A 13694-nucleotide genomic window follows, 5' to 3' on the forward strand; every position below is an offset into this window, starting at 1 on the left:
AGGCATCATATGCCTTGACTATGTTGGGAACAATTGTTCTCAATGTTGTGCATGGTGTGCACAGATAAAGGGAGTTCTCTTAACCTTGACCTTATGCTATCTAGTAATTATGTTATGATCATAATTATGCTGATGTTTATATACATATGTATGTATGTACGTATGTATGTCATTTTCTGATAGTCATGATTGTTTAATGCCAATATTTATATGTATATATATGTATGTATCTATGTCACTATTGGATAGGGTTATCAAGGATCATTCTTGTGGAAGAATGATTTCTTACATAGGTGAATGAAATGAAGAGATTCCTAGTTCATGGGGAATCAAGTGGGAAGAGTATCCTGACAAATCTATCAGTTCAGTATAATGTGGTTATGAGTTGATATTATGTGATTATATTATGCCCATGTTATGGGCAGGCTATACTGAGGGATAGATCAGCGAAATGAAAGTGGTGTGGTTTGTAACATGTTGGGACAAGCATGTATAAGATAATGGAAGCAATGTTGCTTGGTAGAGATAGTGTGGTTTTGGACGCGTGGTACTATTGTTGTGCATATGTTGTATATGTTGTACACATTGCATATGTGATATTGTGTGCATTCAGTGTTGTGTATATAGTGTGTGTACATGTTCTTTATGTAATGTTATGTACAGGGTGGTGCAAATAGTGTTGTGTGAATGTTGCATATACAGTGTTGTGTACATACTGTATTGTGCACATAATAGATATGCAGTGTTGTGTGCACGTTGGATATGCAATGTTGTGTACATAGGGTGCTATGTTCATGTTGTATATGCATTTCTATGTACATATGGTGTTGTGTGCATTTTGTACATATGGTGTTATGTACATATGGTATCATGTGCGTGATTGTACAAGAGGTATTGTGAGCTTGTGGTGCCGTGTACATGTTGTGCATGTGGTGTTTTGTACATGTTGTTCATGCGATGTTGTGTACATGTCGTGTCGCGTACATGTCATGCATGTGGTACTGTGTACATGTTGTACAAATGGCACAATGTACATGTGGCGTTGCACACACGTTGTGTAGATGGGGCTTTGTGCATGTTCCATTATGTACGTGTTGTACATATGGTACTGGTGTACATGTCGTATTGTGTGCATGTCGTACATGTTGTGTTGCGGGTGTGTGGTACTATGTATGTGCATTGTGTAGTCATGGTATCATGACATTTGTATTCATTATTTTGTACTCTGTGTACGTATATGTATTATCTGGTGTTGTACGCCGGGTATAGATGTATTGTGTTGTGTTGTATCCTAGGTGTAGGTACATGCATTATGTGGCATTTTACATCGGGTATACATGGATGTATTGTGTTGTACATCAGATACAAATGTATTGTGTTGTGTTGTACGCTAGGTGTAGGTACATGTATTGTGTGGTGTTTTACGTCGGGTATAGATGTATCTATTTTGTTGTACATCAGGTGTAGGTGCATGCATTGTGTGGTGTCGTATGTTGTGTGTGGATGTATCTATTGTTGTTCACATTGTGCTTGTGTAAGTCATTGAATAAAGGAAAGGCGTTGGGTGTTTGCTGGGTGTGGAAACCGATTTGGTGTGCATAAAGAATAAGGACAAAGGTAGAAGATAAGGATTGATTAGAGGATAAGTACTAGTATTTTATTTCATTTTTATTATACATGTAATTTATGATTCTTTTCTATGATGATTACATGTGATCTATGATTCTAGTTTATGATGGTTACATGTAATTTATGGTTTTGATATATTATGGTTGTGTTTTGAGCTAATTTGATGTGACAGGTTTATACATGATGATTTGGTCAAAGATGCTAGTTTGACTTGTTATGATAGGAAGTAAACAAGATTGCAAGTGTAACTTATTGACGAGCTATCAATTAGAGGTATGATGTGTATTTATTTCAATTTATTTTAAGTTTAATGGAAGCTATGTGCTTGGTATAGGAAGCATGGAAATGCTAAGTTGGGTGGTTGAAACTGACTACAAGAATTAGCAACAGCAACCAAAGAAATTAGATCAGACAACAATATATTGGTGAAGAAGTTCAGGAGTAGGGCCATTATGGGACATCAGTACCCAATAGTGTCCCATTGATTTCCATGAGCATACTATGACTAGTATGATGGTTTTAAGGTAGGTACATTCCTTGGTTGTTTAACATTACGATGCGAGGAAGCCTTTCTGAGGGATGGATCGCTCGGGATAGGGGATGTCGGGGAACTTGGAAGGTGAGTGACTGCATGGAAGGGGTGATCTGATTTCTCGAGGGACTATGTAGCAAAGAATGGAAGGTCATGGCTATATTTGTTTTGGTCGTTAGCATTGTCATATGGAATCAAATGCACATTGGGATTGTTCCTAGGAACAATGAGTCGGTAACTACTTGTTGAGAGGATAAGTGGCACAGTATTATAATGTTGGACATTGGATGAAGTTTGACTGTGGCAGTGGATTTTCAACTTCCTAGGAAGGAGGCGAATCTTGGTATTACTTTGAGGGTGGAGGTGTGAGCTTCTTGATTCCCTTGTTGCAAATGCAGGCATCGTATCCTTTTATTTTTTAGATAAGCAAATGTGCATATGTGTATATGTGGTTATCGTAAATACTGTAATGGGTTATGTTATAAAGCTCCAGTAAGTGGTATGGTTGTTATCTGGTCATGTTCTCATGATGTTTTTCTTTTGAATAGATCTTCCATTGTAAATACTGTAATGAGCTAAGTTATAAATCTCCATGGGAATTATGTTTTCTTTTTAGTGATTTTTCTAAGGCCTTGATGTGGTTTAACACTGAGGATGGTGTTCCCCAAGGGGAAGGGTTTTGTAACAACCCTGGTGAAAATTCTATGTAATAAAAGTAAATAAAGGGAAAAATAAGACAAAGGTTAAGGGGCATGTATTCCAAGTTGAACGTTGGGAAAATATATCCTAGTGGGCATCACTGTATGTGTTTATGGCTAAGGGATTTGTAAAAGGCTAAGGCAAAGGAATTAAAAGTCATTTTTAGCACATTTATTTATGAAAATAAAGGAAATTAGGAGAGAAGTAAGGTGAAAAGTCACAGGTTGCATGTGAGGAGGAAATTGAAGGAAATTAATGGAAAGTGAAGAAATTAGAGGCGTCATTAATAAAAGGGATCTGAGGATCAATTAGTAACGTTTTTTACAGTTCAAGTTTTGGAGCTCTCTCATTATTCTCTCTCTCTCACTCTTTGTCACTTAGAGTTTTCTTGGAGAACTCTAGCTTTGGATCAAGGAAGGAAAAGCAAGCAAAGGGAAAGGAAGGAAGGCAAGGATCAAGGAAGGAAGTGTAGGATCAGGAAGCTTCAGCAAGAATACTTTTAGGTAACATATTTCATGTGTGATTTCCTAACTAGTTTTGACATACATGGTTTTCATGTTGGTGTATGGTTCTCTCACTGTCGGTGTCATGATTTTTCCTGGTTATGAGAGTGGTTTCTAGAATAGCCTTGCCTCTTTCTTGATGCCTTGGTATGTTGGGATGTTTATCTCGGTTTTGAGCTTTGGTTTCTTGTATGGAATTCAAAATCTCGGGCGGAGGTGGTCTCTAGGTTCATTCCCAAAGGCCTCAGAATCCCTTGATTGGTTTTGATGGGATACATGGTAAAGCCTGAGGGAGAAGTCTCGGTTTAGGGCCTAGTGATTCAGGTTCAGATTATGGTAAGGACTAAGAGATTGGTCTTAGTTTATGGCCTGGTGATCTGGGATTGGATTGCAGTAAATCCTGAGAGATAAGGAGATATAGAAATCATCAAGGATACTGATGGATTCCGTTTGGCATTCCAAGTTTAGTTTGGTTGTGATCAAAACAACAATTTTGGTGTGATCATGGTTTGGCAAGGATTGAGGTGGTTTAACCTCTAGATTCCCTTGGTTGTTTTTGGATTGGTTTACCTTTGAGATCCCACATTCTTGCTTGGAATATGGCATGGGGGTGAATGATTGAAAGAAATATTTTGTTTGGCCATGTCTATGGTCAGGTGGTACATGGAAGTCTCGAACCTGGTTAGATTTTCCTATGACTATCGAAATCTATGTTCTCTTGGTTTCACACTTGATTATATGTGGATTTAATGGTTGTTACATATCTATTATTTACATCGTATTATGTTGGTTTTAGACATGGTTAATTGATTGGTTCATTTCATGGTTATTTCATGTATTTACTTGTAATTGTTAAAATGATGGATGTAAGACCTAGTTGATGTTATAGAAATTCAAGGGACAAGGGGTGATCCTTCTTTTCATGTTTCATAAGAGTTTTCAGTCATTCATGCTCTATCTTGTATCCTAGACCTGTAGGTTGCATTGACACCGAGTGTTTGACAGAATGTCAGTCCCAATTGGGGATGGTCAGGCCTAGTCCCGAGGTTTATTTTTGGTTCATTAGTCTTGTCATCATGTGTTTGATGAATTCTAAAAGTTATAACAAGTTTTGGCCAGTGGCTAGAATTCTAGGCTATAAAAGTGCCTTGAATTCCACAAAAACAAGGACAGGTTTGCTGGGAAAAGTCTCTGGATGTTGTCTTGTAGGCCTATGAGAGAATCCATATGTCCTTGGACATTGGCATGCCCATAGCATGAGAGCCTCTAGAGGTCAAGAGGTCTAAAATATCAGTGGGACCCAGGGGCAAGATGTCTGTGTAGTTGGGACATCTCCTAGGGTGTTGTTACTAATGTAGAATGTATGGTTGATGTGTTCCATTGATTCCATTCCCTTGAGGTCAACAAGGAAGTTGAATCCATTCATAACGGCCTCTCTCATCACATGTTTACCTAGGTTGGCTAGTAACTTCGGTAGATGTGGGAGGAGTGTGGCTACAAAAATAATTCCCTCTTCTCCTTAGACAATTGGCAGAGATTTCATTCTCATCATATCCCTAGATGAGAAACGAGGTGGAATCACACGTTTGAAGGTGGAGGCTAATTTGTTTCAGGAAACTATTGACACAGTGCAACTAGTCAAGGTGACTACAAAAAATAGATTTTACACATGGAATAATAGGAGAGGAGGAAAAAAATAGATAACTTCAAATATGGACTGATTTTTAAGCTCTGAGAATATTATGAGCAGGTATTTGTTCATGGAGGCTTCTATTCTCCACAAATCTAGACTAGATCATTGGCCCAACTATCTTTAGATAGCTTTAAATACCCAACCATCGAATTGCTCATTTCGTTTTGAAATTTTTTGGGCGTGTGTTCCATCTATATTTCCAATTTCATAATCAATTATGGTGGGAAAATTTAGGGAGTATGGATGGATTGACAATTTTTATTCTCTACAACAAACTCAAGCATATAAAGTTGAGACTAAAAAGTTGGAATAAGGGCCAGTTTGACAATATCTTGGAGGAAAATGTAAATTAGAACATAAAACTGCAGCAATCCAACAAGGGGCGATATAATTTGGCATGTTTGAAGAATTAATCAAGGTAGAGGAAGATACTTTGAATGAGCTGGAGGAATGAAGGAAGTAGGAAGGTATCCTTTAGAGGCAAAAATCACACATCGAGTGGCTCAAGGAAGGTGATAAAAATATAAATTTCTTCCATAAGTCAATTATCCCCAATGCCACAATAGGATATCTTCATTGAATGATCCTATTGTGTTATTCATCAACCCCCCCATTTATTGGTATAATAGATAATATTCTATTAGTAAATGGGGACCCGTGATAAAATCTTTTAAAAAAGAAATTTAGCACTTAGACACTCTCTTTCAATATTTTTGGAATAAAGCAAGATATCAAGTCAAAACCCTTTGAAAGCTAGAAATCCTCACCTTTTCACATACCGCTGGATCAAGTGTGTCAAAAGCCTTATTAACATGCAAAACTCATGAAAAACGATTAAAAGAATCACCATGCTTAACTTAGATATCATTAGACTTTTCATTTAAAAATAAGACCTAAGGCATTTCCTATTAAAATAAAGCCTATATCGCATATCGTCATTCACAAAGGGTGCACTCTCATGAAGCATGTTGAAACATATGAAATGTGATATTGTGATGAGATGGTCAATCTTATCACATCGCGTCAGAACAGTTAAGAAAGGTCTGAAATCTTACAGATTGCGCGATGTTGTGAAATGCGATAAAATCCCAGACCTGATAGAACCCAATATCATAAAATTATGATTAATTTTGTTGCATGATGAAAAGAGATTTATAAGTTAAATAGCTTTAAATAATAAAAAACACACCGCCTATCCCACATCTCGTATCCCGCAGGAACTTAAGAAACTTTAAGAAAGATCACAATCAAACATGCGAAACGTGATTTGTGACATTGCATCGTAATCGCAAAATTGACATTCTCACAATTTAAGTCCACCACCTTCAAAGCCATCCTTCCTGTTTTGCGATGCGATACATTAATGAGCAATAAAAGTAGCTATAAGGAACTATTAGTGGCTATTTAATATAGGTTAATGGAATTTATGAAAAAAATGGCTCGACGTGATACAATATCTTTTCATATGAATTTGATTAAAACTCCTTTCTTGTCACCTTTTAAGGTTATCTATATCATTCATTCTCATTGTCATTCTTACTTGTGTTTATCCAATAACTTCTGCTTTGCTCTGATTCAGGAAAAATCTACAGGGAGCATTGTTCAAAACAATGGGAAAGAAGGGAAAGGAAATTGCATTCGAGAAATCATAAATGATTCCACTTTTCTCCAATACTACGTGTAGTAGAGATGGAGGAACTACAACCTGGGAGGCTATGTACAACTTGTTAGAAGGAGAGCAACCAAGGCCATTGGAAGCAAAGGCCACAACAGATTCCCAGGAGTCATCAGATGCCTCCTATTTAAAGACGACAAGCTCTTTCCTGCACCGCATAGCTGCATGACCAAAGATAATCCCATATACTGACATGGTCAAGTGGGTAATTGACGAGGCAGACATTGCAGACCGAACATTCAGGAATCACAGGCAAGAGGTCATGGGGTATTTTTCAGCAGACAACCTACAAACTATGTACCAGTTACTAGAGCCCAGAAGCTCTACAATAAATAGTTCCTTGAGCAATTTTCCAAGGAGAATGAAGACCCAGCAGACATCACCCAAATCTAGACAGAAAACAAAGGCAAGCTCAAACAGGATAAAATGGGTATGTACTCTACGGCATCCATTTCTCCCCCTTCTAGTTTCGTAGTAGCAATGCTATGTAGATTGTTCGATAAACCCAATAGCACCAATTTATCCCCAGAATGGCTCTCATTAATAGATGCAGCCGTGAATGAAACGATAATGAAATGGGCTCAAATTTTGTTAGATAATTTAGCAAAGACCATTATGGAATATAGGAGAAAAAGAAGTCCCCCTTTAAGGGTTTGTCCCGTTTTTTTATGAGTGCTTTTGTAATGGATTCAACTTTTTTTAGTTATAAATTTCCCATTATAGGATGGAAGTGGATTATTTAGGACACGCTTCCTATCCATGTGTACCATAAGACTATGGGAATCTCAATTTCACCTCCATTTTTACAAAATTTGTCAAGGATTCATGCTACCCATCCATAAAGAAATATAAAATAGAACCACCCCTAGGTTTTCTAAAGATTCCAAAGTGGATATCTTACCAGTAGCCAAATGGTTCGAGGAGGAGACATTTACCTATATCAGATTATTTTGGAGCACTCCTTTACCGCATGTTCTCCCATATTATGTCCCCAAAAAAATATTGTCCAAGGGAATAGCCTACCAAATAGTAGGGGAAGGTGGATTAAGTAGAGGACTAAAATAGAAGAAAAATGCCATTTGGCCTACATTTCCATTACAATGTGGTGCATTTGTGCTACATGATTCTGGGCATGCATGCAAAGAAGCAGAGATTACTAAATCTCTGAAATTAGCTACATTTCCAGGAAAGTAGTATGACGTGGATGGCAATGTTAAGAATTTTACTACTATGGTGAAAGTAAACCATTCACCCACGCGGGGGACCCCTTTGATGACCTCTTCCTATAGGCATAAACATACTCACAAGTGTTGCATTTGGCATCAACATCTTTTACGCCATATGATCTTAGAGCTTTCAATGTGTATAGGGAGAAAACATTATTGAAGGTCCAATTAGACCTATTTCATATAGAACCAATAAGGGAGCCAACTCCCATCGTAAGCTGGGATGACAGCTCCAAAGAAAACTCTAAAGAAGAAACCCAAGAGAGATCTACGCATGATTCAGAGCACTGAGAGAAGAAATCTCAAAATGGAGGAGGACATACAAATAATGAGTCCGAAAAGGACACAGATGGAACTATGAAGGAAACAACTAAGCAAACTTCATCAAAGAAACGAGCAGGAATTTCCTCTGCATCAACTCAGTTGGGAAAGAGCCCCATTATTAACTTGGAATAGGTATGGGAATAGTTCAATAAGAAGCTTCACACAGATTCAAACTGTGAGCAAACATCTGAGATATAGACTCCTAAGCAAACCGAGCACAAGTTAAATCTGGAGATGACAGAGGAAGGAGTTAAGGAAACTTAGAATGTTGAAATCATTCCTGTTACGCCCACTTTAGAGATTGTTTTGAGAGTTGAAGAAATACCTCCACTAGATGTATTTTATAGTCCCACCCACAAAGATGTAGTCAAAAGACAGAGGAAGAAAAGAAAGTTGGATGCTATAATAGTTACAACTTCTGAAAATGAACCAATGGACATCATTTGGAAGGATTTGCCCATGGGCCCATATGAAATCTCAGAAAATTTTCGCAATATGTAGGAGGCTCGAAATGTTGCTTAAGGAAAAAAAACAAAGAATTTTGCTGTTAGAACAACAATTAGGTCAGGAAAAATCTAATCAACAAGCAGAATTACAAGTAGCCTAGCTCTAGTAGGAATTTGAACAAATGAGAATACAACATCATGCCATCCTAGCAGAAAGAGATGCATGGATACAATCTATAATAGATTTTTTAAGGATAATCCGCAAATCAATGAGTTCATAAATGAAGCACTTAGTCTTAACTCCCAACTAATGCAACAGAAGGAAGTACTTTGTCAAAAGATTTCACAGATAATTCCATACTATGAAACTAGTGATAAGCTAACAAACGAAGTTGTTGACATGAGAATTGAGTACGATGAAATCCATAAAAGTATTTTTGACTTTATGACGTGGCAAGAATCAAAGGATGGGAGAAAGGATGATCTACTGGAGCTGGAGGAATCTCACAAAGGAATCCTTTTCACAAATTGGGATTATCGGTTGAAGCAAGAAGAAATGTCAATAGCGATAACAACGACAGCAAAAAACAACATAATTGAAGCCATCAACAAAAATCTTCATGGTGCCAACTTGGTTACAGAATGTGTACTAAGATTTATTTTGAATTTCAAATAGTTAGAGTAGCAGTGGAGGCAGGCGGCACAGGAAAAGGAGGAAGTGATCAGACAACTAAGCAGGCTAAATTGGGAAGCATGTTGGTAGTTTTTAGTAAAACCATATAGTCAATGGATGACTTTGAGGTGCTTAACAACCTCAACACAAAATATGGTGCTAACACTAATAGACGATATATTTGTTGTGTAGTTAAAATTTGTGATTGGCCAACCAACTCATTTCAAGCCTATGACATATATTTATGATCTTAGATATCAAGGTCAAAGGAAATAGTCATTTAGTTTATTTTTATTTTAGTTTTATTTTTGCATAATCTGAGGAAGGTCGTTTAAACCTCCTCAACTATTTTTTGTAATAATCTACTTTAGGACCTATATTTTAGTATTTAAACCCCTCTCATGCATTTGAAGAGGGGCCCAAAAATTGTATCAGAAAAATTCTTCGAAACATTGCACTTCTTTAACTTTTAGGAGGTTCTGATGGAACGATTGGAACAAGATCTATTTTCTTTCAAATGTCTAGCATGCTCTACTGAAATGCACTTTTGTACTCTTAGAATGTGTTGGATTGATTTAGATTGGATTAATATTGTTGAAACACATGAGCAGGACTTGTCAGATATGGTACTTTTATCTTATGATCTTCTTTTATTTATGTATCGGGCAATACTTCTTTTTTAAATTGTTTTATGTGTGAAAGTCTGAATTACAGTTCAACATTATTGCACTTTTGAATGATGTTGGCTTTGACTTTATTCTGAATACATGAACGATTTTATATGCGATATATCTTTCGCAATCGTTTTATCTAACCATTTATCGAAAACAATTACCGTTAAACGATTTCACTTCTTATTGAAATTGAACGATCTATATTATCAATTGTTGTAGGACATCATTGTAGATCACATATTGTATTTATTTCCCAGGTATATTTAAAGCTAAATACTGTTAAACTAGGATATATTCATGTGTTTATTAGTTAGATTAGATTACACTTAGCTCAACCATTCTACCGTTACATCATATATCACTCCACCAACACTATCAAAATATTTTCTGGGAAACTGGTCCCATTATCCCCAGTCGGAGCCACTACACCAAACGAAAAGGGAGTTGCTAACCAAGGTCTAGAACGGGTGGTTTTACCCCATGTTGTCGCAACTATTTTCAAGGCTTCAACATTTTGGCTCTAGAAGGAGGGCCTAACTATGAATGGAAAGTAAATTCAAATCAATAGACCATTCTAAGAGTAAAACTACCTCACCATCTCCTCCAACTTCATGATCACATTCCAAATCTCCAAATCCTAAGAGAAAGTTGTAAAGAAACCTTTAAAATCCACTACTCTGGTCTCAAAGTAGTAAGATCAATATTCTTCTATAGAAACCCATGAAGTCTAGGCTTTGGTCCATAAGCTACAGGGGATTTCAATATCTCAAGAAGAATCTGAGTTATCCCAAGCTAATGTTTCTTCTCAGTTTCCCTCATCACAAAGGTTAGCTAGAGCATAGAGTGAAAAATTTGGGATCCCCCCATTTGAATTCTCTCTACCAAATCATAAGAGAGCTAAGAAGACACAATCTGAATCCCATAGTGAGGTTCTCTCATCATCACCTCAAACATCCTCATTCATTCCATCCACTTCATCACAAAATCAACCATCTGCCTCGCAACTCCAGTTCATGGTTTACACTAGCACTGAAGCACAAGCCTCATCTACCCAATCACCTTCAAATACAAGAACATCTTCCTCTACACAGATACCTACAATGGCTCAAAACGCATAAAGGTAATGGACAAATCCAGGAGTTGTTTAGATGGTGGGGCCCTTATATCCATTGCTTGACCATCCAGGATAGTGGTTACCAAAGTTCAATCCCGATGTTGGCTTACCAACTGAGGAACACATAAACAATTTTATGTTGTCCATAAACCTCAACAAAGTAGTGGAAGAAGATGAAAATGTAATATTATTCCCTTATACCTTACAAGTATTAGTAGGATCATGGTACTTTTCATTACCATCAGGTTCCATTAATGGTTGGGATGCCTTTCAATAGCATTTCCTAACCAAGGTTGGAGATGATAGATCAACAACTACTCTTATCAATGATCTCTCCAACTTGCAATCCGAACCAAGAGAACCGATTAAGGACTTCAATTCACGTTTTAACAAGTTATTGAACAAAATCATAATGGAATCTAAGCCCAGCGATGAAGTCCAAAATGAATGGTACATTTCTGCCCTTCCCTCAAACACAACTATTTTTGTCGATAGAGCTGCCAAACCAACTTTGGTAGAAAACATGAAATAAGCCATAGCTATAAAAAATGTATTTTAGCCTTAGATAAGAAGAATGCATTAGAAGAACTAAAATCAGAGAAAGTAACTTTTAGGGATGAATCTAAGAAAAAACCACCTAAAGATCCTTTTGATCTTGAAGGTCTGCAAAAATTCCTTAAAACCATATCCAATGGAATGGATGATATCAAGAAACGGGTAGTAGAGACTTCCTCAAAGAAATCTTTCAGACCATACAAAAGAAATCCCTCCTTTGATACTAAGCCTCCAAGCACCATATCAAATGCTGAATCAGATGTGGAGGAAGAAGAATTCTTAAAACCTGAAGAGAAAACAGATGATGAAAAAGTAGTCGAGTTACAAGGAATGTGGGATTTTATCCTTCCCAATGAAGAAGCACAAGAAGCACTACCGATTGCAACCAGGGGTAGAAGCCCTATTGATTTTCCACAAACAAATCCAAAGTAGAAGGTATCAACTTCTACTCCCAAAGACAAAGAAATATGTAAGAAATATTCGTCTAAATCCACTCAAACCGCTCCTACTCAAAAAAATTCTTCACCTTCAGCTAAAACCCTACTAATGTCTGACGAAATGGAATACAACATGTAGAAGATATGAAAATGACTAGGGAAAACATTGAATTCCATGAGTTTAGAAAATTAAAACATCAACAGAATCTATTGCTCAAAGATCTAACTAGCAATCCCTACTTCTCCCCTTCCCGTTGTTGTAATCTGACAAGATGCCCAAGAAATGGGAAGGCCTCCTAATACCTCATTAGACAAAATTGGTCCTACTGATATTGCGCTAATAGGAGGAATATCCAAATCCCATACTCTTTCATTTCTTTTGAATTTTTAAGTTTTCAACAAGAATATAGACAATTTTTTAGTTGATTCTGGAGCTTCATCCAACATCCTACCAAGAAAAGTTTGTGCAAAATTAAATATGGAGCCCAAAAAATATGTTGTTCTCATTTCCAGTTAGACTGATCCCAAGTCGGAGTTATAGGAGAACTAAATCAAGTCACTATTAGACTCTCAACAAACCTGAAAGTATGTCAAGTCATTGACATTCTTGTGGTTGATATCCTTGAGTTCTATGGCTTAATCCTTAGCAGAGACTGGTCAGAAAAGCTTCATGGCTATTTTGCAACTGACTGGTCCCACGTGTGGCTTCTCCATAATCGCAAGCCAAGTCAAGTAAGGGTTGACCAAAAAAAAACATCAAAATTATATCGTTATAGAATTAGAGGGAGAGAATGATCCAGTCGCATATAGAAGTAATATCATCAGAAACTACTCGGTTGAATCATTTCTAGGAAATTTTAATGCAAATTCTTCACCCTTCTTGGAAAATTTTGTTATATCGCAAGTTGAAAAATATTCTCAAACAAATGCTTCTAAGTGTATAAATTTTGTAGATAAACTTGTAGTTAGCTGTTTATTTTGGAAATTATTCTTTGACGGATCAAAATCTAATGATGGAGCTGGAGCAGGATGCATATTAGTTAGCCCAGAAGGGGAAAGCAATATGTTAACATGCAGGCTTGAATTCGAATGCACAAACAACACTACCGAATATGAAGCATTGGTTCAAGGGCTGTATAAAGCCATCAACCTTAATATCAAACATCTTCAAGTGTTTGGAGATTTGGAAATTGTGATAAAACAGGTAAGAAATACTATACACTGTTTGTCTGGATATTTGAAACATTATCAATCATTAGTCCAGGACCTCACTTCTCACTTTACAATGTTTAATATTTTTCCTATCTGAAGACTCCAAAATGCAAGTGCCGATCTTTTGGCTAATGTTGCATCCAAGCTCATTCCACAAAGAGATTATAGCCCCGATCGCTTTTCTATTGAATTGATTTTTAGGCCTTCTATTCCTTACAATATAACCAATTGGCGAGTCTTTAATAATAATCTGTATATCATAAGTTTTCTCACATCTAAAGGCTCTTATGACGACTAGATAA

The sequence above is a fragment of the Pinus tabuliformis genome, chromosome 1_2 (assembly GCF_031772625.1).
Source record: "Pinus tabuliformis cultivar Carrire ecotype Pingquan chromosome 1_2, CPIR1, whole genome shotgun sequence".
NCBI lineage: Eukaryota > Viridiplantae > Streptophyta > Pinopsida > Pinales > Pinaceae > Pinus > Pinus tabuliformis.